We start from the raw sequence: 19,722 nt of genomic DNA on the forward strand, positions 1-19,722 counted from the left end.
CGAGGGACCCTCACGGCGGAAGGCGGCGGCGGCGGGGAGGAGGAGGAGGAGGCAGGCGGGAGGGACACGCGCCCGACGGGCCCTTTGGCGCTGGCACAGCGGTGCGCGCGCCGCCAACGGAATCAGCCCGTGACGGCACCCGCCATCTTGGAGTTTTCGGATGGAAAATCACGTGGTCAAAAATCCGCTTGAGAGATATATATATATATATATATATTTATATATATATATGTATATTGCTTCCCTAAGCCAATCAGGCAGCGGCGCTATTAATAGCCCCGTTTCCCTTTTTCTTCCTCTCCCCCTCCCTGAAAAAATAAAACATCCCCGCCCCCTCCGCGCCGGAAGTGGAGGGGGGGCGAGCTCGGCAGGCAGGCGCGTCCCCGAGGCCGCCCAAGACGGGGCTCCGCATCTCGGCCGGCGGGGGGGGGGGTCCTTTCCCACACACGAGCGCGCGCGCAGACGGGGGGGGCGACGGGCAGCCCCAGGCCTCCCCCCCCCGCCTCGCCCGGGGAATGCGGGTCCCTCGCGCTCTCTCCCGCCGCGGACCCGAGCTCAGGGCCGACCCCTTTCCCAGCCGCCTGCCTCCCACCTGGGAGCCCGGATCTCGCAGCTCTGGTACAAAAACAGCATAAATGTGCAAGTATATATTGTGAGGACAGAGACCTACGTTGGTTTCCTGCTCAGCAAATGTATTGAGGAGGCTATATAAATTATTATTCTCACGTATCACTGGAGATAGAACCCATCTGGGTTTTCCATCTAAGGTACAAAATGCCTTCGGACAAGCCCAGAAATAATTAGATTGCAACCCCTCTGTCACTTCAGCTCAGGAGTAAGGGACATCTTCCTGGACTGTGCAGTGATACCTCAGTTTATGAACGTAATTCATTCCTGAAGTCCTTTCTTAAACCAAAACCATTCTTAAACCGAGGCGCGCTTTCCCTAATGAGGCCTCCCGCAGGCAGTGCCCTTCCACCATTCGGATTCCATTGTTAGACCAAGGTAAAGCCAAGACACTATTTCCAGTTTTGCAGAGTTTGTAAACCAAATCATTCTTAAACCAGACTATTCTTAAACCGAAGTACCACTGTACAGTCATACCTCGGGATAGATATGCTTCAGGGTAAGTATTTTCGGGTTGCACTCCACGGCGACCCAGAAGTAACAGAGCATGTTACTTCCGGGTTTCGCCGCTCACGCATGCGCAGACAGACAAAATGACATGCACGGAAGCGGCGAAATGCACAGACGTGCAGTCGCATCTTACGTTCTGTTCAGGATGCGAACGGGGCTCCGGAACGGATCCTGTTCGCATCCCAAGGTACCACTGTATAATATACAGTCATTGGAATCTGTGCATAAGCTGTTGCTTTGTCTCAGCTTCTGCCAACCTAGCAGTTCAAAAGCATACCAGTGCAAGTAAATAAATAGGTACCACTGTGGCAGGAAGGTAAAAAGCATTTCTGTGTGCTCTGGCAATCGACACAGTGTCCCATTGCATCAGAAGTGGTTTAGTCTGGTGGCCACATGACCCAGAAAAGCTGCCTGCAGACAAACACCGGCTCTCTTTAACTGAAGCGAGATGAGCGCCGTACCCCCTAGTCAAATTCAACTGGACTTACGGTAACTGTCCAGGGTTCTTACCTTTACCTACCATGGGGGGGGGGAGTACACCCTCTTTGAATTCTGTGGTTTTACACATTAGGGCATAATAAAAATCATGTGTTCTTTAGGTTTTAAAATTAGGTAAATATACCCACAGATGAACAACAACACAGGACATATTACACTGTGTCAAGATTTATTTAACAAAAATAAAACCAAGATGGGGAAGCCATTTGTGAAAAACTAAGTACACCTTACGATTCAATAGAACCACCTTTAGCAGCAATAACTAGAAGTAATTGTTTTCTGATGACTTTATCAGTCTCTCCCATTGTGGTGGAGGATTTTTGGCCCACTCTTCTTTACACCGTTGCTTCAGTTTGTTGGGTTTGCTGGCATTTGTTTATGCACAGCTCTCTGGTCTGGATTTTGACTGGGTCATTGCAAAACCTTGATTCTTTTCTGTTTCAGCCATTCTGTTGTAGATTTGCTGATGTTCTTGGGACCATTGTCCTATTGCATGACCCAATCTCAGCCAAGCTTCAGCTTTTGGGCAGATGGCCTCGAGTTTGACCCTAGAATACTTCTCTGTACAGAGGAGTTCATAGTCAACTCAATGACTGCAAGGTTCCCAGGTCCTGTGGCTGCAGAACAAGCCCAACTCATCACCACTTTGCCACCCTGCTTGACAGTTGGTACGAGGTGTTTGTGCTGATATGCTGTGCTTGGTTTTGGCCAAATGTGGTACTGTGCATTTTGGCCAGACAACTCCACTTTGGTCTTGTCTGTCCAAAGGACATTGTTCCAGAAGTCTTGTAGTTTCTTCAGATGCAACTTTGTAAACTATCCTGACGTGTTCTTTTTAGAGAGAAGAGACTTTCTCCTGACAGCCCTTCCAAACAACCTACTGTATACTGGTTCAGTCTTTTTCTAGTTGTACTGTCATGAGATGTAACACTGATGCTAAATGAAGCTTGTAGATCCTGTGATGGAACTCTTGGGTTTCTTGCAATTCTTCTGAAAATTGCACGGTCTGACCTTGGGGTGAATTTGCTGGGATGTCCACTCCTGGGAAGATTGGGAACTGTCTTGAATGTTTTCCGCGTTTGAATAATCTTTCTTACTGTAGAATAATGCACGTTAAATTGGGTAGAGATGGTCTTATAACCCTTCCCAGTTTCATGGGCAGCAACAATTGCTTCTCTAAGAGCATTGCTGAAATCTTTCCTCCTTGGCATTGTGTGAAAACACATCTGAATGCTCCATCAAACTGCTAAAATTTTGACTTTTATAGAGAGTCACAATTGCTGGTGATCAATTAACCAACACCTGTCTGCTACTTAGCCTCATAATGATCCTTGTTTTATTTATTTTCTCATAAATAGATCACAATTTACATTTATAGCACTGCATATAACAGTGTGATTTGCCATCAAACCACCTAGGAGTTCAGTGTCAAACAGTTTTCAGTTCAGCACCTAAGCCATATGTTAGCAACTGGACCACATAATAGCATAAATTCCTTCCAGCATTATTTACTGTTTTTCCTTGCAAGAGTGCGCCCAAACCTTTAACAGGTTTCATTTGGGAATCTGTTGTATCTATTTGAAGATTGCATTCAGTTACTCAACACTTCCTTATTTGATCTGTAAGCCAGTTCACTATTGTGATTAAAATGATTACTGCTTAAGTAGTCCTGACATGTTAGAACCTTGTTAAAAAGAAAGATGATGAATGTTCATATTCAACTGATGAAGTATGAGATGCATTTTAATTCATTAAATGTATAATAATTTGAAAAAGGTTTTTAAATACTAAATGCAAAGTGCAAAAGCCTTTCACATAAAGGTCATTCCATATCAAATGATCCTACGTTTTTACCTCATGTCATCCAATTTTCTTAACATTTTGTCTATTTGTTGAATGATCAAAACTAAGTTTAAATCTAAAATTTTACAGTTACAACAAAATACTGTACATAGCAAACAAAATTATGACACCACTGGAACGCTTTAACTGGTGCCAAGATAACACTCCTTCTACCGGGTTGTCATTTTCAACAAATGAGGAGTGCAGAAAAGAACATTCCTAAAACAACCCTTTGAAACAGTGAAATCAATCAAGGGAATACAAGGATTTCATTGCTTTGTTCCATCTACATCCAGTCCAACAGAAATTGTGACCAAAGTGTACTCCTTTAGCAATGAGAGTGAGAAGTTCGACATTGAAGGAGGTACAAAATCTCCGGATATGGCTGAGATAACTAGGTATGTAACCTGTGAATACAATAAAAAAATGGTGGTTGACCTGTGTGCCGTCGGTGTAACTCTGCCCTTCTGACACTTGCCAGGCTCAGCGTCATAATTTGCTTACACATCTAGTTGGGATGTTCTTAAGGCGAGCAGAAGTTCTAACACCGGTCAAAGCAAGGACTGCAACTGGCCACACTTACACTTTGACAAAAAATGAAACATCATGTGCAACAAATTCTATTGAAAAGTGTTTGGTATAAAGTATAATTAATGGAAGAATAAATGTTTTAGACCCGTTTGATGTATAAGGGTTTTTTCCATAATTTTGTTTGATATGTATTTTGTTGTAATGTTCATGAAATGAAGTACTAACAGGGATGCTTTCAAAGCGTTAATTCTATCATGCAACAGCAAGTTACCACTCTGCTGTGGAACACATTTTATAAAGAAAAGCCTCACTAGCTTTTCAGATACTGTTTAATTGAATAACTTTTTGAAGAAATGCCTGAAGTAACTGATATTATACTTTGAAGTCTTGTTTATTCTGTTATACTTTACCCAAAGAAGACTCATTTATCCTAAATAGAACCCAATAAGCCCAACATGTATGTACAAAATATGTTTTTAATGTTATCCCATTGAGATACCAAGAAGTATACCTTAGAAGTATGAAACAATACAATTTGGAGAAAATTTTTAATCGTTTTTAAAAATAACTTTAAAAAATTAAATTATGTAACTTTAAATTTTAAAGTGGGCCCATCATATGACATTTGAAGAGCTGAGCTTTTGAGGTTTTTGTGTAGTCTGGCAATGTCCACCCAAAAATGAAATTTGAAACCCTCATAACTCAAAAACAGGATGAGATAAAAAAATTAAAATTTTAGATTTAGACTTAGTCTTGATCATTCAACAAGTGTAGAAAGTATTAAGAAAACTGGATGACATGTTGTAAAAAAAAATTGGATCACTTGATAGGGAATGACCCATACATTACCTGCGAGTCACACTTAAAATGACCTTGCAAGGCAGGCAAGTATGCTACAAAAGGTGGCTGAAGTTGAGGGATAGTGGTTGCATCAAGCCATGCAATAATTGATGAAATTTAACAAGAACCAGAGACTTCCATCTCATACCTCTTGATCTTAGCCATTAGAGCTGGAATCTTATGTACGCATAATTAGGAGTAAACCTCATTGAATTCAGTGGGACTAATGCTACTAAGTGCGCATGCAGATGGCTTTTCCCTCTAGCCCAGCAACAAGTGGCCAAGAAGATGCCTGCAGGAAACCCACAAGCAGAGCTTGAGTGAAATAGCCCTCCCCTGATTGTTGTTCCCAAGATACTGATATTCAGAGGCTAGGGTGACACAGTCTGAAGCTTGTACTTTGAGAGGCTAGGGAGGCAAGCAAACCAGCCAAAACAATTCCTCTTTCTTGTTAACTTCAGCACTGCCACCAGGAAGATATCTTTATTTTTCTCTGGCTGCTTCCTCTAAGTACTCGTTTAACCTTCAGGACTTTAATTAGTCCAATCAACCTACTCCCAACACTTGGTACAGTGTTATAGCACTTAGACATGGCGCAAATAACAGGGTCTCAGACCAATTTTTCCCAAAACCAGTTATGCTTTTACTTAGAATTTGGTATGGCAACAAGTTATTTAAAAATGAGAAATTGTTCTTAGAAAAAAGGTGATTTTTCAGTTTGTGTACTTACCCATTATAGAAAATAAAACATAATTAGAAATTAATCACATTCCGTTACCTGTCCTAGACTGTTTCCATAATCAAGCCAGTATTTTAATTGCATCACTCAGTTTAGTTTCTGAATCTCTCCAGCATCCTGAAAGTCCTATTCCTGTACCTCCTCTGATCTTGCAGGTAGCATACAGCCATCATGACTAATAGGTGTCATGCCACTTTGCTTCTGCTTTGTGGTTCTCTGACATCACCCTCAGATCTACCTCAACTTCACTGGACCACCTTCTCTCTAAGGTGTACAGCCCTCACCTGGGTTCCTGCTAGGTATCGAGGATCTCTTGATTTTTGCTGCCACCACAGATACAAACTATCTGATTCCACCTTTAGTGAGGCCAGTCAAGAAACACGTGTATAATACAACAACTTTATTGATAACAGAACTAATAAAAGTAATCAAATATTAATTCAGCACACAGAAGCATATGGTTTTAGTTATGTAGTTAGAATTTATGTATTTAGTTATGGTTAGAAGTTATTCTGATTCATATAAACACTCCTACCTATTCTAAGGTTCCAAAAATACCTAAGCTAAATCCTCCCTCACCATTTATCCCAAAACTATTACCAATAACAACACTGACCCTATTCCATCTCACTAACCCAATATAGTTTCAACCACGTTCAATCCCAACTAGTATTCAAACTGCCCCTCAAAATTCCTATCTCGTCACCACTCACTTCCAATGTTCCAAGCACGCTCCCTCTCTCTCCCAGCCAACACTTAGCCTAATTCATCTAATCTAATTACCTCCACATTTAACACTACACACTATCAGAATATCACAGCAGCCATTGCTGCTTGCCTCATCTTTCATAAATTGGTCCGATTTCCTTTTAAAAGAAACTGATGGTCATCACTACTGCCTTGTACAGTATAGCAAATTTCATGGTTTGAAACTATGTGCTATGTAAAGTACTTTGCCCTCTGACTCTTCCGTTTTCAACTGCATTGGAACACCCCAGGTTTTAATATTATAAAAGAGTAAGGGGGGAAAATCTCTAACCACTTTCTCCACACCATCTATAAATTCATACACTATCACAGCTGCTACATCAGCATTTTCATTGAGTTACCCATCTTGACCCCACAATTATAATTTTTTATAAAATATTTATTAAGATTTTATACAAAACATAAGTTTTTTTTTAAACCAACTATTACACATACAAAAAAGAAAAAAGAAAAAAGAACAAGAGCTAATAAGAAAGTTACCAAAAAAGAAACCTAAAAAACCGGTAGTTGAAAAAATAAAAAAGAGAAAAAAGAAAGAAAAATATCTTTAAAAGAAATAATCCATTTTTCAATATCTTTAAGTTCATTTGCTTATTTCCTTGACCTCCTCACACCTCCCCTTTTCTATTCCCGTTTACAAAGTCCTTTCAGCAAATCCTTACCCTCTTTCATTTGTCTTTACTCTATAATCTTAACCTATTATAACTATATATTTTCATCCAAATAACTATCTATATTTACATATTCTTATTAGCCTTAATACCAAAACCACTTATTTTCAGTCCAACATCATTTTAACATTCATTAATTTTACAGTATTTCTGTAGATAGTCTTTAAATTTGACCCCACAATTTTTACCACACTGAATGATGTGGTGTCGTTACAAACATTGCAACTTCACTGCTCATCTCTAAACTTCAGATTATTCACATTAAAAGGTACAGGTCCCAATACAGATCCTTGCAGGACCTCACTTCATACATCTATCTATTGTGAGTATGGTCCATTTATTCCTTTTTCTACATCCTTTTCTTTAACCAGTTACAGATCCATAAGAGAATCTGTCATCTTATCTTATGACTGTTAAGTTACTCATAAATTCTTGATAAGAAACTTTATTAGAACCTTTTTGAAACTTTAGGTACAAAATGAATACTCCAGGGATGGGAACACAAACTTTTAAAATAAAGGAAAAGTTGCTTCTGGTTGCATGCATTTTTTATCCCTCCCAAAATCAATTTAACTTTTCATTATCCAAAACGGTTTTTTATCTAAATTAAAAGAACAAAGTATTTCAATCAACAGGCTGAAAAAGGTTGTTTCATTTGAGCCGTGACACATTACAGCCCAACCCCATGAAAAGTCTTGCAGCTGTGGTCTGGTGGAGAGGAGGAAAATGGGGTACTACCAGAACTGGAAGACATTGACTCAGACTTTGGGGAGCGGGAGAAGTCTGCTTCAGTGCCATCAGACACATTGGGTGCCACATCACAGCTGCCTCGTGATGCCTGGGCCTCCTCCCACCCCCCAAGAACCTCCTCCCATCAAGGAGGTACCAGCGGGCAGATCAGAAAGAAAGCCAGCCCCATAGACTCCAGCTCCATCGCCAAGGACACAAAGATGGCTGCACCTGCATGAACAAACTCAGCAAACCCAGACAATTCAAAGGAGTGCCACTTACTTGCCCAGTCCTGTCTCTTGGAGCGCCAACCATACGAATGCCAGTATCCATTCTGCTCTTCAAAATGAGAGTCTGGCGGACATGGCCCAGTTGGTGCTTGGTCAGATATTTTAACCTCTGCTGCAAATGCTAACCAGTGTGCTTTGTAAGCTGACTTACATCCCATAGTGATCTATGCATTAAAGCCATCAGCAAAACCTGAGTTGAGAACATGAGTGCTGCGTCCACCGTGAGAGCCAGGGGGCACACAGAAATGAGGCTCTTGAGAGTGAAAAGGGTTAGTGAGACAGGACTTGCTTGCAGAAGCCATGCTGATTTTTTTCCCAGCAGGACATATTCTTCCCATCAGTTTTCCCAGAGCAGAGTCTTTAACTGGCCTGTAGTTTTCTCAATTCACGCACCTGATCCAGTTTTTAAAAAAGAGTATTATGTTAACCTCTTCCCAGTTCCAATCTTTTTGCCATACTGCCCAGAACTTTGTTTCTTGTCCCTCTTATTTGTCTCATTTCTTCAGATTCTGTTTCTGATAATGTCACTCCAGGCACCGGTATCTCTGTTCCATCTCCCGCAGTAAAAACAAACGGAAATGATTAAATCAGCTTCTGCACAATCCCCTTTGCTTCCTTTGGCACACCTTTAACTCCACTGCTGTCCAAAGAACCAACCACTTCCCTAGCTGCTTATGATGTATTTAAGCACTTTTTAAATTGTTGGTATTAATATTTTTAGTGAAATGCATAGCCCATAAATTTACATACTGTCATAGCAATAATTAAACTCACAAACTTTAATTGCTCAGAACTTCACAGCTTTTCTTAACTGATTGTTGGTTATAGTATTCAGATCATTTCCATAGCAGTGAAGAGTTCTGAAAATGTTCAAAGAAAGGGACATCTGTTAGAAGGCACTCTTCACAAATTTTGCAGTGCTACCAAATCATTACTTCTTTCTTTGACTGATAGTCTGGCTCTAGTCAGATCTAACAGAGCTAAATCTCCTCTATACTGTCCATTATATATTACTAAATCATTTGTTAGATGATCCTAACAAATTCTGAACAACTTTAGAATTTCTCTTAAATGTACTGTTTTCACTTTTTTTAAACAGCACATAATAATCTCCTCTAGTTTATTTTCTGAATTTTGAGGCAATGGTTGGCAATACATCCCTATGCTAGGTTTGCGTAGACAAATTGGCTTACTTTGCCTTCAGTAGTTATACCAGGATGTCAAATGGAGGATTTCTACAAAGAATATGTTGGTACCTTACATTTCACAATGCGCAGATCATAAAAGTACATAAAATTAATTAATTAATAAGCCACCCTTTAGTCAAAGAGGCTCTCTGAGTCACTTACAAAAATCAGTACTAAGGGAGTCCCTGTCCTAAGGCTCACAGTCTAAAACAGGAGTGAGGAACGGGTCTTCACTGGCTATTTGTAGTGGGTCCCACTACATGATGACTACAAAAGCTTAGTAGTTTATTATTTAGTGCAATTTACGCAATTCAAGATAACAAAATGAATTCCAATAGGGATAAATTTAAGGTTCTCCACTTAGGCAGGAGGAACCAGACGCACAAATATAGGGTGGGGGACACCTGGCTTACTAGCAGTACATGTGAAAAGGATCTAGGGGTCTTGGTGGACCACAAGCTTAACATCAGTCAACAGTGTGATGCAGCAGCAAAAGAAAGCTAATGCTATTCTAGGCTTCATGAACAGAAGTCTAGTGTCCAGATCAAGGGAAGTAATAGCCCCACTCTCTTCTGCCTTGGTCACACATCCACACCTGGAATACTGTGTCCAATTCTGGGCACCACAATTTAAGAAGGGTATTGACAAGCTGGAACGTGTGCAGAGGAGGGCAACCAAGATGATCACTGCTCTGGAAACTAAGCCTTATGAGGAGCACATGAAGGAGCTGGGTATGTTTACCCTGGAAAAGAGGAGACTGAGAGGAGAAGGGATAGCACATGGAGGAGGTAGCATGCTTGTTTCTCCTGCTCGGGGGGGGGGAGTAGGACTCGAACCAATGACTTCAAGTTGTTGCAAGAAAGGAGATTCTGACTAGACATGCGAAAATACTTTCCAATAGTAAGAGCTGTTTGACAGTGGCACAGTCTCCCTCGGGAGGTTGTGGGCTCTCCTTCCTTGGAGGTTTTAAAGCAGAGGTTGGACGGCCATATGTCATGGATGCTTTGGCTGAGATTCCTACATTTCAGGGGGTTGGACAAGATGACCCTTGGGTCCCTTCCAACTCTATGATTCTATGCTCTCTATAAGGTATTCCACTTTATTCCCCCCCCCCTGCTCCACATTAGGTTTGTATTTCTCTTTATTCTTTGGAATAGCAGTGTTTTAGTGTAATCTACTTTCTCCCTAAAGCATACCACTATATGTGTTTTTCTTTTCCTGGCAAGATAGGGTTGACGTCATTTTTGTTGTTTTCTAAATTCCTTAGAATGACTGCTACATTCATGATATGGAAGCTTTTATCTGGCTGGGAGGTGGAGGAGGATTTTTACCCTGTGTGGCTGAAATTAACTTGTCAGAAGTTTCCAACTTTAGAAGCTTTTACAGCTCAATTGAACCATTATTCAAAACTGAATGAAGAGGCTGTAGACTATAGAAGCTCATGAAAATAAATTTCACAAGAATGCTTGTATCTGAAGTCTTAGCTCTATGCCATTAATTTAACAGCCTCTGAAATTTGTATGTTATTTAGAAATCTACAGTCCTGTCATTATATTATTGACTATTGAGTATATGTGTGTTTTATGCATTGCCTTTGAAACGGTCCTAAATTCCCTGTATGTTCACCAGCTAGTTTTGTTGTCTCCCCTGGTATTCTGTGCAGAATTGGGCTTTGGCTGCAATCCACACCTTGTTTATTCTTCAGTACTCCACCATGGTATTTTGGGAGAATCTGCTAAAATGAAGGAAGATGACTCCCTTCAGCCAACTGTCTTTCATGGCTACTTGTCAAAATAACCTTCAACCTGAGAAGAATTTTTGGTATCTCCTCAAATGACTCTTTTGGTAATACACCAAAGCAGGGGCACTGGATATATGGGGCACAAGGGGCCAGCATCCTCCACCACCGCCACATGCTCCCCACATGCCGCAGCCCCTGCGTGGGAGCCCAGGAGCCAGGAGGGGGCTGGATGAGTAAGGGCAAAGGTCGCCCTCCGTGTGTCCTACCCCTGCCCAGCACATGCCATGGGGAGAAGGAGGCCGAGGATGGAGCCCAGCTCAGTGTGCGAGTATTGGCATCATGGGGGCAGGATGCATCCCATGACATCCCATGACATGTCACGTGATGCACCCCCATGTGATGGGCGAGTTGGCATCCCTGCACCAAAGCATGGTAGCAGCACTGCCAGTAAGCAGAATACTATTTTCACTTCAAGAAGTACTGCCACAATGATAATTTAAGAATCTGCTAAAAAAGAGGATATTCTGGTTCCACCAAAAGTACAGTGGCTGCCATCCTAGGCATGCCTACCTGGGAGTAAGCTCTAGGGAACACAGGAAAATTCTTAGCAAACATGCAGGCACTTGGTCTTCATGTTTTCTACTTCAGTAAAAGAGCTGACTGCTAAACCCTGAATGAAGAAATCCCTACTTGAATGTGTACATCAAAGGGGGAATTGGCATGATGGCCATTTTTATAGTATTTAGACACCATTTTTCAATCCAATGGAAGTGACTTACAATTAAAGTTAAAATGCATAGTTATATGACATCTCCATGTTTTGAAGCAGTTTACTGCTCATATAGTCAAGTCCGTGTGGTGTAGAATGTTGGACCAAGACCTGGCAGAGCAGGATTTGAATCCTCACTTAGCCACGAAGCTCACTGGGTGACCTTGAACCAGTCGCCATCTCTTAGTCCAGGAGTTGTCCCCCTGGTCCCTCCCGCCCCCTGGTGGGTGTTTCAGGATTCTAGGTGGGCAGCAGGGGGTTCTACGGCACGAGCTGAATCCTCCTTCCATCGAGCACTGGGGGGCGGTAAGGAAACTACCATCAAGAAAGATGCCTTAGTGGGTGGTGGGTATAAAAAGGTTGACTCCCCCTGTCTTAGCCTAACCTGCCTCACAGGGTGGATGTGAGGATGAAACGAGGAGGAAGAGAACCATGGACACCACCTTGAGATCCTTGGAAGATAAAGGTGGCATATAAATGCAAAAAATAAATGAATAACGTTCAATAAGAATTGGAGAGGGTTAGCACATTTTTAATTAGCTGGAAGGCTTCTCAGAGGCCAGAATGGGAAGCAGAATACTGGAACAGATAGACCTAAGAGTGAGGAGTGGAGTGGCTACGAACCATCCCATAATATACATCACAGTGATAAATGCAACACCCTCAGAGAAGCAACAAAACCAAGCATTAAAATCAGTAAATGGGGTTCTTCCATAGTGGTCGCAGTAGCAGAGTGAAGGGCCAGATGTTACAGTAAGTCCAGATTGCCTCTTCCTTGTGTCTTGGCTCTGCTCCCTGCTTCACAGAGGGCCGTCCTCTGTCTGAAGGCCTGTTTAGTCCAAGTCTGGTTAAAAGAAGAAACCTATTGGTAGCATCCGGACAGCAGAGCAAGCCCACAGTTCACCCGGTCACAGTTTTTCCTCTATGGTGAAATATATTGTAATTCTATTACAGTGTTTTTTCTATATTTCTATCTATATATATTAAATCAGCACATGCAGATCTGTGCAGTCTTTTTTACTCTTTTCTGATGATGCATAAATGGCTACTTTGCTCCCAGCTGCTCAAACTGCCCACACTGCACTGATGCAGTCTATATTGACACTGAGTGTTATCTCTGCATACCAGGAAGCATACCTGGCAGTGGGTATTTCAGGCTGTGGAGGATGGGATGTCCTCACTTTGGCCCAAGGTGCTAATGGTCCCTTGGCTCGCTGGCTGGTCTTTCCTTGCAAGCAGTAGGAATAGGAGGACCAGCAGTTAAAGTCCAAAATGACAGTCCCTGCTAATAGCTGTCCGGCTGACACTTAAGTAGCCTTTGCTCACACGGCCTCTTCTATCCCTCTGGGAATGGCTTTTGATCAGTTGCTGCTGCTGCTGCCGTCGTCATCCGTCTGTCTCTAGAGACAGTGGGGTGCTCCTCCATGGGTGAAGTCAAACTGCTGCGTTAGCAGCACCAAAGTGGCCTCCGCAGGGTGCAAGCCTGGGCAGTGTGTGCGGAGGTCCTCAGCTGCCCAGATGACCCTGCCCTCAGCCTTGCTGATGTGGCCCAAAGAGAGAGCAAGACGTTTGGCACCAGCTTGGTGGAAGGAGACGTACAAGGGGCACAAGGCACCATCCAACTGCCTTAGGACATCTACTCTGGATTTGTACAGGGTTTACTCCTTAGCCCTTTCTTCTCCCAAAGATATCTCACAAGGCAGTGGAGGTTTAGGATCAGAGTTTTCCTTCTCCTAGATGGGCTGCCTAGTTGACAGGCCCTATCTGCCCCTCATGTCTCTCTGCAGCACATGCAGAAATCATCTTCTTGACCATTGGACCCACTATTGTTCTCATCTGCACAATCCACCAGAGCCTTGTCTTCACCTGCAGGGGAAGTCCCTAACTCACCAAGGGTTTGAGACCCATCAGCTCCCCTCACCTGGTTTAGCCAGCCAGTCGAAGCCATTCCTTGGGGTGTGGCTCCTGTTGCATGCTGCCAGCTCTAGGAGGCACAGGTGAGAGCTGAGTGCAGGGTGGGGACCAAAGGTGGACAAACTACCCCAGAAGGAGCAGGATGTGTCCCCCACCAGAGGTACTACCCCTCCGCTAACACCCCATACACCCTGGCATTCTATCAACCACATGTCAATAGGCCAGGCTGAAGGATATTCTTGGATTCCCCAGTTTGCAGCTCTCTTCAGGAAGAAGTCGGCTCCTGCCCCAGACTTTGCATCTCCCGAATGTAAAGAACTGGTTTACTTGACCAGACAGAGAAAGGGCAGATGACAGGAAGGAAGGGTTTTATGGTATTATATTTTATTTTTTAATCCATGTTATAGCCTTTCAAATGTTTTTTAAAACTATTTAAATTCTGTTTTCAAATTGTGTGGCTTTTTCTTTAATAAAAAAGCAAAACTAAAATTATGAAACTGATAAACTGAGAGTGACAAATAATTCTCCTTTACCCACCTGTTTTCTACAGGTCTGCAGTACAAAAGCTTCCCCCACTTATCAGCTCCTTAGACTCCTTCTTTGTGCTGTTTTTTTTGCGTGTGCAGTTGAGATTTTTTTTTTTTAAGTTTGAAGAAGGTCTGCCAAGCATAATTAATATTCCTCCTCCACATTCACATTACCATTTCTCCTGACAGTAAAAATTAAAGCACCCAGTTCTATTCATTCAAGCCCAGCCCACGGGAATTCAGTCACACAGGAAGACTTCTGAGGAAGGCAAAGGTTTGTAGATCTGCCACCAGTCAGTCAGCCAGTCAGTCATGGCGCTGCACTCATTCAGTTACTTTTGTGGACGAAGTGTCTCTTACTCCATCCGGATTGGGTGCTTGCCAGTGACACTCCTGAGCCTTGCGCAGAGAGAATGGCAGCCTTGAGAAAGCCATGCGCTAGTGATTCAGTTCCCCTCTTTCTTGTGATAGGAACAGCTGCAGTATTGTTGCAGTCTTCCTTGTACCAGGGAGCGTTGCCATGGGCACTGCTGCCAAGGAGCACAGAGCAGTGAATAAGAGAGGCTGTCCCCAAACCTTCAAAACTAAACCTACTTATTATACTGTGTATTTTGTTTCAAATAACCTTTTGCCATGGAAGAAAGTTTTATTCTTGTTCTAAACATTGTTGACAGATGTATAATTCGGCTACTTAAATAGATGTTTAATAACCAGGGAGAAGATGCCGCTAAACATTCTACTTAACATCAGGCTTATTTTCTGTGATTATTAAAATGCCATTCATTGCACTGCATTATCAGTTTTCACAGGACTTAATTTGTCAAGCATTCAAAAAGAAGATCACACAAACATTTTACAGATGTGTGTGCGCATTTGCTGAATTCTTGCCAGTAAGTAAGTAAAATAAAAAGTAAATCTGGGAGATGTTAAAGACGTCTTGCAGGTGATAAAGAAGCTGTGGCGGTGGCAACATCAGACGCATTTGCCAAGTAAATAGCTTATCCAGATTATAAATGAATATTTTCCCAACTGCACCATGACCTTTAACTGAGTCTGCCTCCAAAGACACTGTTATCAAATAAGTAAGAGTAAATAACAGTAGGAATAACAGTAATGCTGTCCGCTGTGGGGGGGATGTTAGATGGCTAGGCACTCCAGCAGGGGAGAGTGGACCAGCTTCGGAAAAAACTAAATTAATATTAAAACATTCTTAGCATGGCAGAACATTACAACACAGGAAAGGCTGTGACTTTCAGTTTAGAAGGAAGGCGGACATGAATGAGGTTTATAACATATTTGTTTTGGAGAGAAAGTGGTTTCACTCTTTCCTAAGACTAGAACTTAGGTTCACAATAAAGCTGATGGGCTGTAGCTTCAGGACTTACAAGCAGAATATGAAATAAACGTAGAACTCAATAGCCCAAGAGGTACAGCTACGAGGTGTTTGTTGTTGTTTGTTGTGTTGAATTAGACAACTTCAGGGAACATTCTGTGCTTAATCACTGAACAGAAAGAGCATGTGTCTGAATAGAAACACAGGAAGCATAAGATGCTTCCTTATGCCAAGTCAGAGCAGTGGCCAATTTAGCTCACTACGGTCCACACTGGGAGTAGCCAACATGGCGCCCTCCATTGATTGGTGGGGCTACACTGTGTTGGAAGTGTTTAGAAGTGGAAGGCTTATTAATACATATGTGGTGGCTATGTAAACATGAAAAAAAAGGAAGATGGTATATGAGGAATTTAAAAAAATGTTCCTCACATTAAAAAAACAACAACCCAGAAGGCTTTCTTCTAGCTATAATAGGAAAGGAGAAAAGGAAGGACACAATTTATTTTTACAATGCAACAGCAGCCACAATAGCAGTTTATGCAAGAAACTGGAAAGAAAAGGTTATCCTGACAAAAGACCAATTGTTGCATAAATTAATAGAATTTGCAGAGGGCTAAAATAAGGAACTGGCCAGAGAGGAAGATAAGGAGCGAGTGGTATTGTCTTGGAGAATACTTTAAAAGATATGGCATTACTGTAAATATAATCTGCAAGTAGAGACAAACCTTTGAAGAGCAGTTGACAAAAACAAGGGAAGTGAAGGGACAAAATGGCGCGGAGAAACTGGCAGAGACGCAGCCAGCTCAGGATGTCACTGAAGGAGAGGATGGGAAGTCTGCTTGGGAAGATGGGAAGATTATAAATATATGTAAAATAAAAACTGGAAATTGATAGATATAAATAAATAAGAATGTTTTTTGTGGGGCTACAACTCCCACCTTTCCTGTCCATTGGCCATGCTAGATCAATATTGTCTACAATGACTCACGGGAGTCTTTCCCAGCACATACCTGGAGATGCTAGAGATTGAATATGAGACCTTACACATACAAATCAATTGCTCTAAAACCCTTCCCTTGTGCTGGAGTAGTACAAGAGTAAAAAGAAACCCCAGTGAAAGATTCTGCCACTGAACATACCAGACTAGTAACAATGCACACCAACGAAAATTACCAAATAGATTTCCTATGGTATCTGCAAAGATCCTGATCATGCTCTATACTGTTTCCTGCTGCTGATTTATAGGTGAAGTGGGAATTGTAATCTGCATGGTTCATTTAAGTGTGAAACCCAAAGAGTATGTTTAACATACAGTATGACTTGATCTTTTAATGTGGTTTACAGAAAATGTAGTGAGAGAGTATCCCTGTTTAAACTACTGCTTTTGGAGCATAAGCAGCTAGAATGTTCAGGGAAATAGCAGACTCACTAGACTTTAACCAAAGTTGCTAAATGGTTGACTACAACAAAGGGAAAGGCATTTTCTAGCTTGGAACAAGAATGTCACTAAATAATCTATGTATCAGGCACAAGTGCCAATTTATCCCCGCGACTGTGGGTGCCTGGGTCTGTGGGTGCCATGCATGGCCCTGGCACCAAAGTTTGTGGGTGCCCAGCACCTTCATGGGGAATTTTGGGCATCCAGGGCCATACAGAGTTGGCACCTATGGTGTCAGAACATTAGAATATTAAGTCAGCACAGGGAAATAATTTCTCTTTCAGAAATTAGAAGTTTCAAAGATGGAGCATTTGAGATCAGATTCTATCCAGCAAGCAGGAAATAGCTGAGAATGATATAGTGGCAGAAGAAAGCTTAAATTAATGATCATGAACTGATTGAGATCAGCAAAGTGAAGTTAGCTGAACAGGGACAATGAACTTCAAAAGACTTAAACAAACTGAAAAAATGAAGTCTGTGACCATGACCAGAATTACACAAGCATGGCCTTGACCAGAAAAATGTGTTAAAATCCTTGAGAACCTCTTGTTTCCTTTGTGACTCGCATTATGTTTGGTTTACCATTTGTTCTTAATTTGTGTTTGAAAGTCATCGTGATGAAGTCCAGTTTTAAGCATGGCTTTTGAAAAACTGAAACCAGTTGACATACAAAGAGAAAAACATCAGAGTTAGAAAAACTGCCAAACAACTAGTAGCGTATGAAGGTTTGAGTTTGGGTTTGTAGAAGGTAGGACCACCCCCAATTTAGAGAAGAGTCAAGCATATAAGACAAGGAATACCAGGTGGTAATTTCATAGAGATTAGCTGGCATGTTGCCATTTCCCCTTGGATTATTTATTTTATTATTCTTTTGTACACCACTGTTTTGCAGCTAACAGTGAGGATAAAGGTAAAGGTACCCCTGCCCGTACGGGCCAGTCGTGACCAACTCTGGGGTTGCGTGCTCATCTCGCTTAAGAAGCCAGGAGCCAGCGCTGTCCGAAGACACTTCCGGGTCACGTGGCCAGCATGACGAAGCTGCTCTGGCGAGCCAGCACCAGCGCAGCACACAGAAACGCTGTTACCTTCCCGCTATAAAGCAGTACCTATTTATCTACTTGCACTTAGGGGTGCTTTCAAACTGCTAGGTGGGCAGGAGCTGGGACCGAACGACAGGAGCTCACCCTGCCGCGGGGATTCGAACCGCCGACCATACGATCGGCAAGCCCTAGGTGCTGAGGTTTTACCCACAGTGCCACCCACGTCCCTAACAGTGAGGATAGCTAACAAATAATAAAGCACAATAAAAATACTAAAAATAGCAAAATTCCAGCAATCAGACTAAAACATGTCACAGTATAAAACTTAAAAAAAAATCTCAACTGCACACGCACAAAAACAAAGCAATTAAAGCAGTAGTTCAATCACACAAACACACACACACACACACACACACACACACACACACACAAATAGACAATCTAAACCTGAAGAAACAAGGAAGATTTTGCCCAGCACCAAAGAGTAAAAAAGAAGGCATTAAGTAGATCTCCTTTAAGGTGGTTTTCCACACCCATGTTGCAACTACAGAAGAAGGCCTTCTCCCTGATACCTACAGGTGGGATATCCTCCAGAGAAGGACTTTCGCAGAAGGTATAGAAGGTATAGTGGAATATAGCTCGGCTACATTCTGCTCAGAATGGTCACCCCCTGCCGACAACCCAGTAGCAACTGTGTTATGAACCAGTTGACTGTTCCAAGCATGTGTAGCCCCAGGATAGCAGGACCTAATTTCCTGGACTCACTGAGCAGACGGTTTGGTTTGTGGGCCGGTTAAATGACCCCCGTGGGCTGCTTGTGGCCCATGGGCCTTAGGTTGCCGACCTCTGTGTTATCAGAATCACAAAGCCCCAGGCAGGAAAAGCCATCTCCAGAGTGGAATGCAACCCAGCCTGAACAAGTAAACTGTGCCAGCCATGTTTTAACGACAAAGGGATATGTAAATACTTTCTTTAGCCTGTGTGAGACAGGTGTGGGGACATGGGATTGACAAGGGCGTGTCTGGATTTTCTTCCTGACACCACTCCTCTTCTGTGACATATCTGTGAGGTTTTGATGACACTGTTGGAAATGTATTATGGGAAATTATGGGAACTTTTAAAACTTCATGTAACCTTTGTTCTGGGCTGCTGCTGCTTTGCTTGCCTTAGAGGTTGGGACCTCTGGTGCAACAAATAAAGATCAGGCCTATTGGCCACTGATTTGCTTCTTCATTACTTGGCTGAAGCCTCTTGTTTTCTGACTGATCCAAAATCCTCAGGGCTACAAAGATTAAGGCATTCTGGGAGATGATCTATAATGAAATGAAAAAGGTATTTAAATATACCTTTTTAAAGAAACCAGAGGCCTTTCTCCCGGGCATGGTGGGCCAATCGGTGCCAAGGAAGGATAGAGGTCTTTTCATGTATGCTACAACAGCAGCAAGAATACTTATCGCAAAGCCCTGGAAGACACAAGACCTACCTACCAGGGAAGAATGGCAGATGAAGTTGATGGATTATATGGAATTGGCAGAAATGACTGACAGAATCCGAGACCAGGGAGAAGAGTTGGTGGAAGAAGATTGGAAGAAATTTAAAGCTTATTTACAGAAATATTCTAAAATTAATGAATGTTAGAAAGATGCTGGAAAGAAGTTATATGACTCTAGTAGAAATATTATTAAGTATGAATAGCTGACATTGGGTAAAGATGTAAATTTAAGTTTA

The 19,722-nt window shown here is 42.2% G+C and overlaps 1 long non-coding RNA gene across 2 annotated transcripts; it reads left to right on the top strand.

Annotated features, from left to right (window-relative positions):
- Window positions 1–603: 603 nt before the first annotated feature.
- LOC310693491 lies at window positions 604–19,227 on the top strand. Of its 2 annotated transcripts, none has more exons than XR_014519202.1 (5): window positions 604–643; window positions 10,896–12,669; window positions 13,530–13,739; window positions 14,984–15,073; window positions 17,847–19,227. It is a non-coding gene; the product is annotated as an uncharacterized lncRNA (long non-coding RNA). The 2 variants fall into 2 exon arrangements; XR_014519203.1 differs by lacking the exon at window positions 604–643 and adding an exon at window positions 1,466–3,875 and having other exon boundaries at window positions 8,206–12,669.
- Window positions 19,228–19,722: the final 495 nt, after the last annotated feature.

Source organism: Podarcis liolepis (assembly GCF_965112155.1).
Source record: "Podarcis liolepis genome assembly, chromosome: 1".
Taxonomy (NCBI): domain Eukaryota; kingdom Metazoa; phylum Chordata; class Lepidosauria; order Squamata; family Lacertidae; genus Podarcis; species Podarcis liolepis.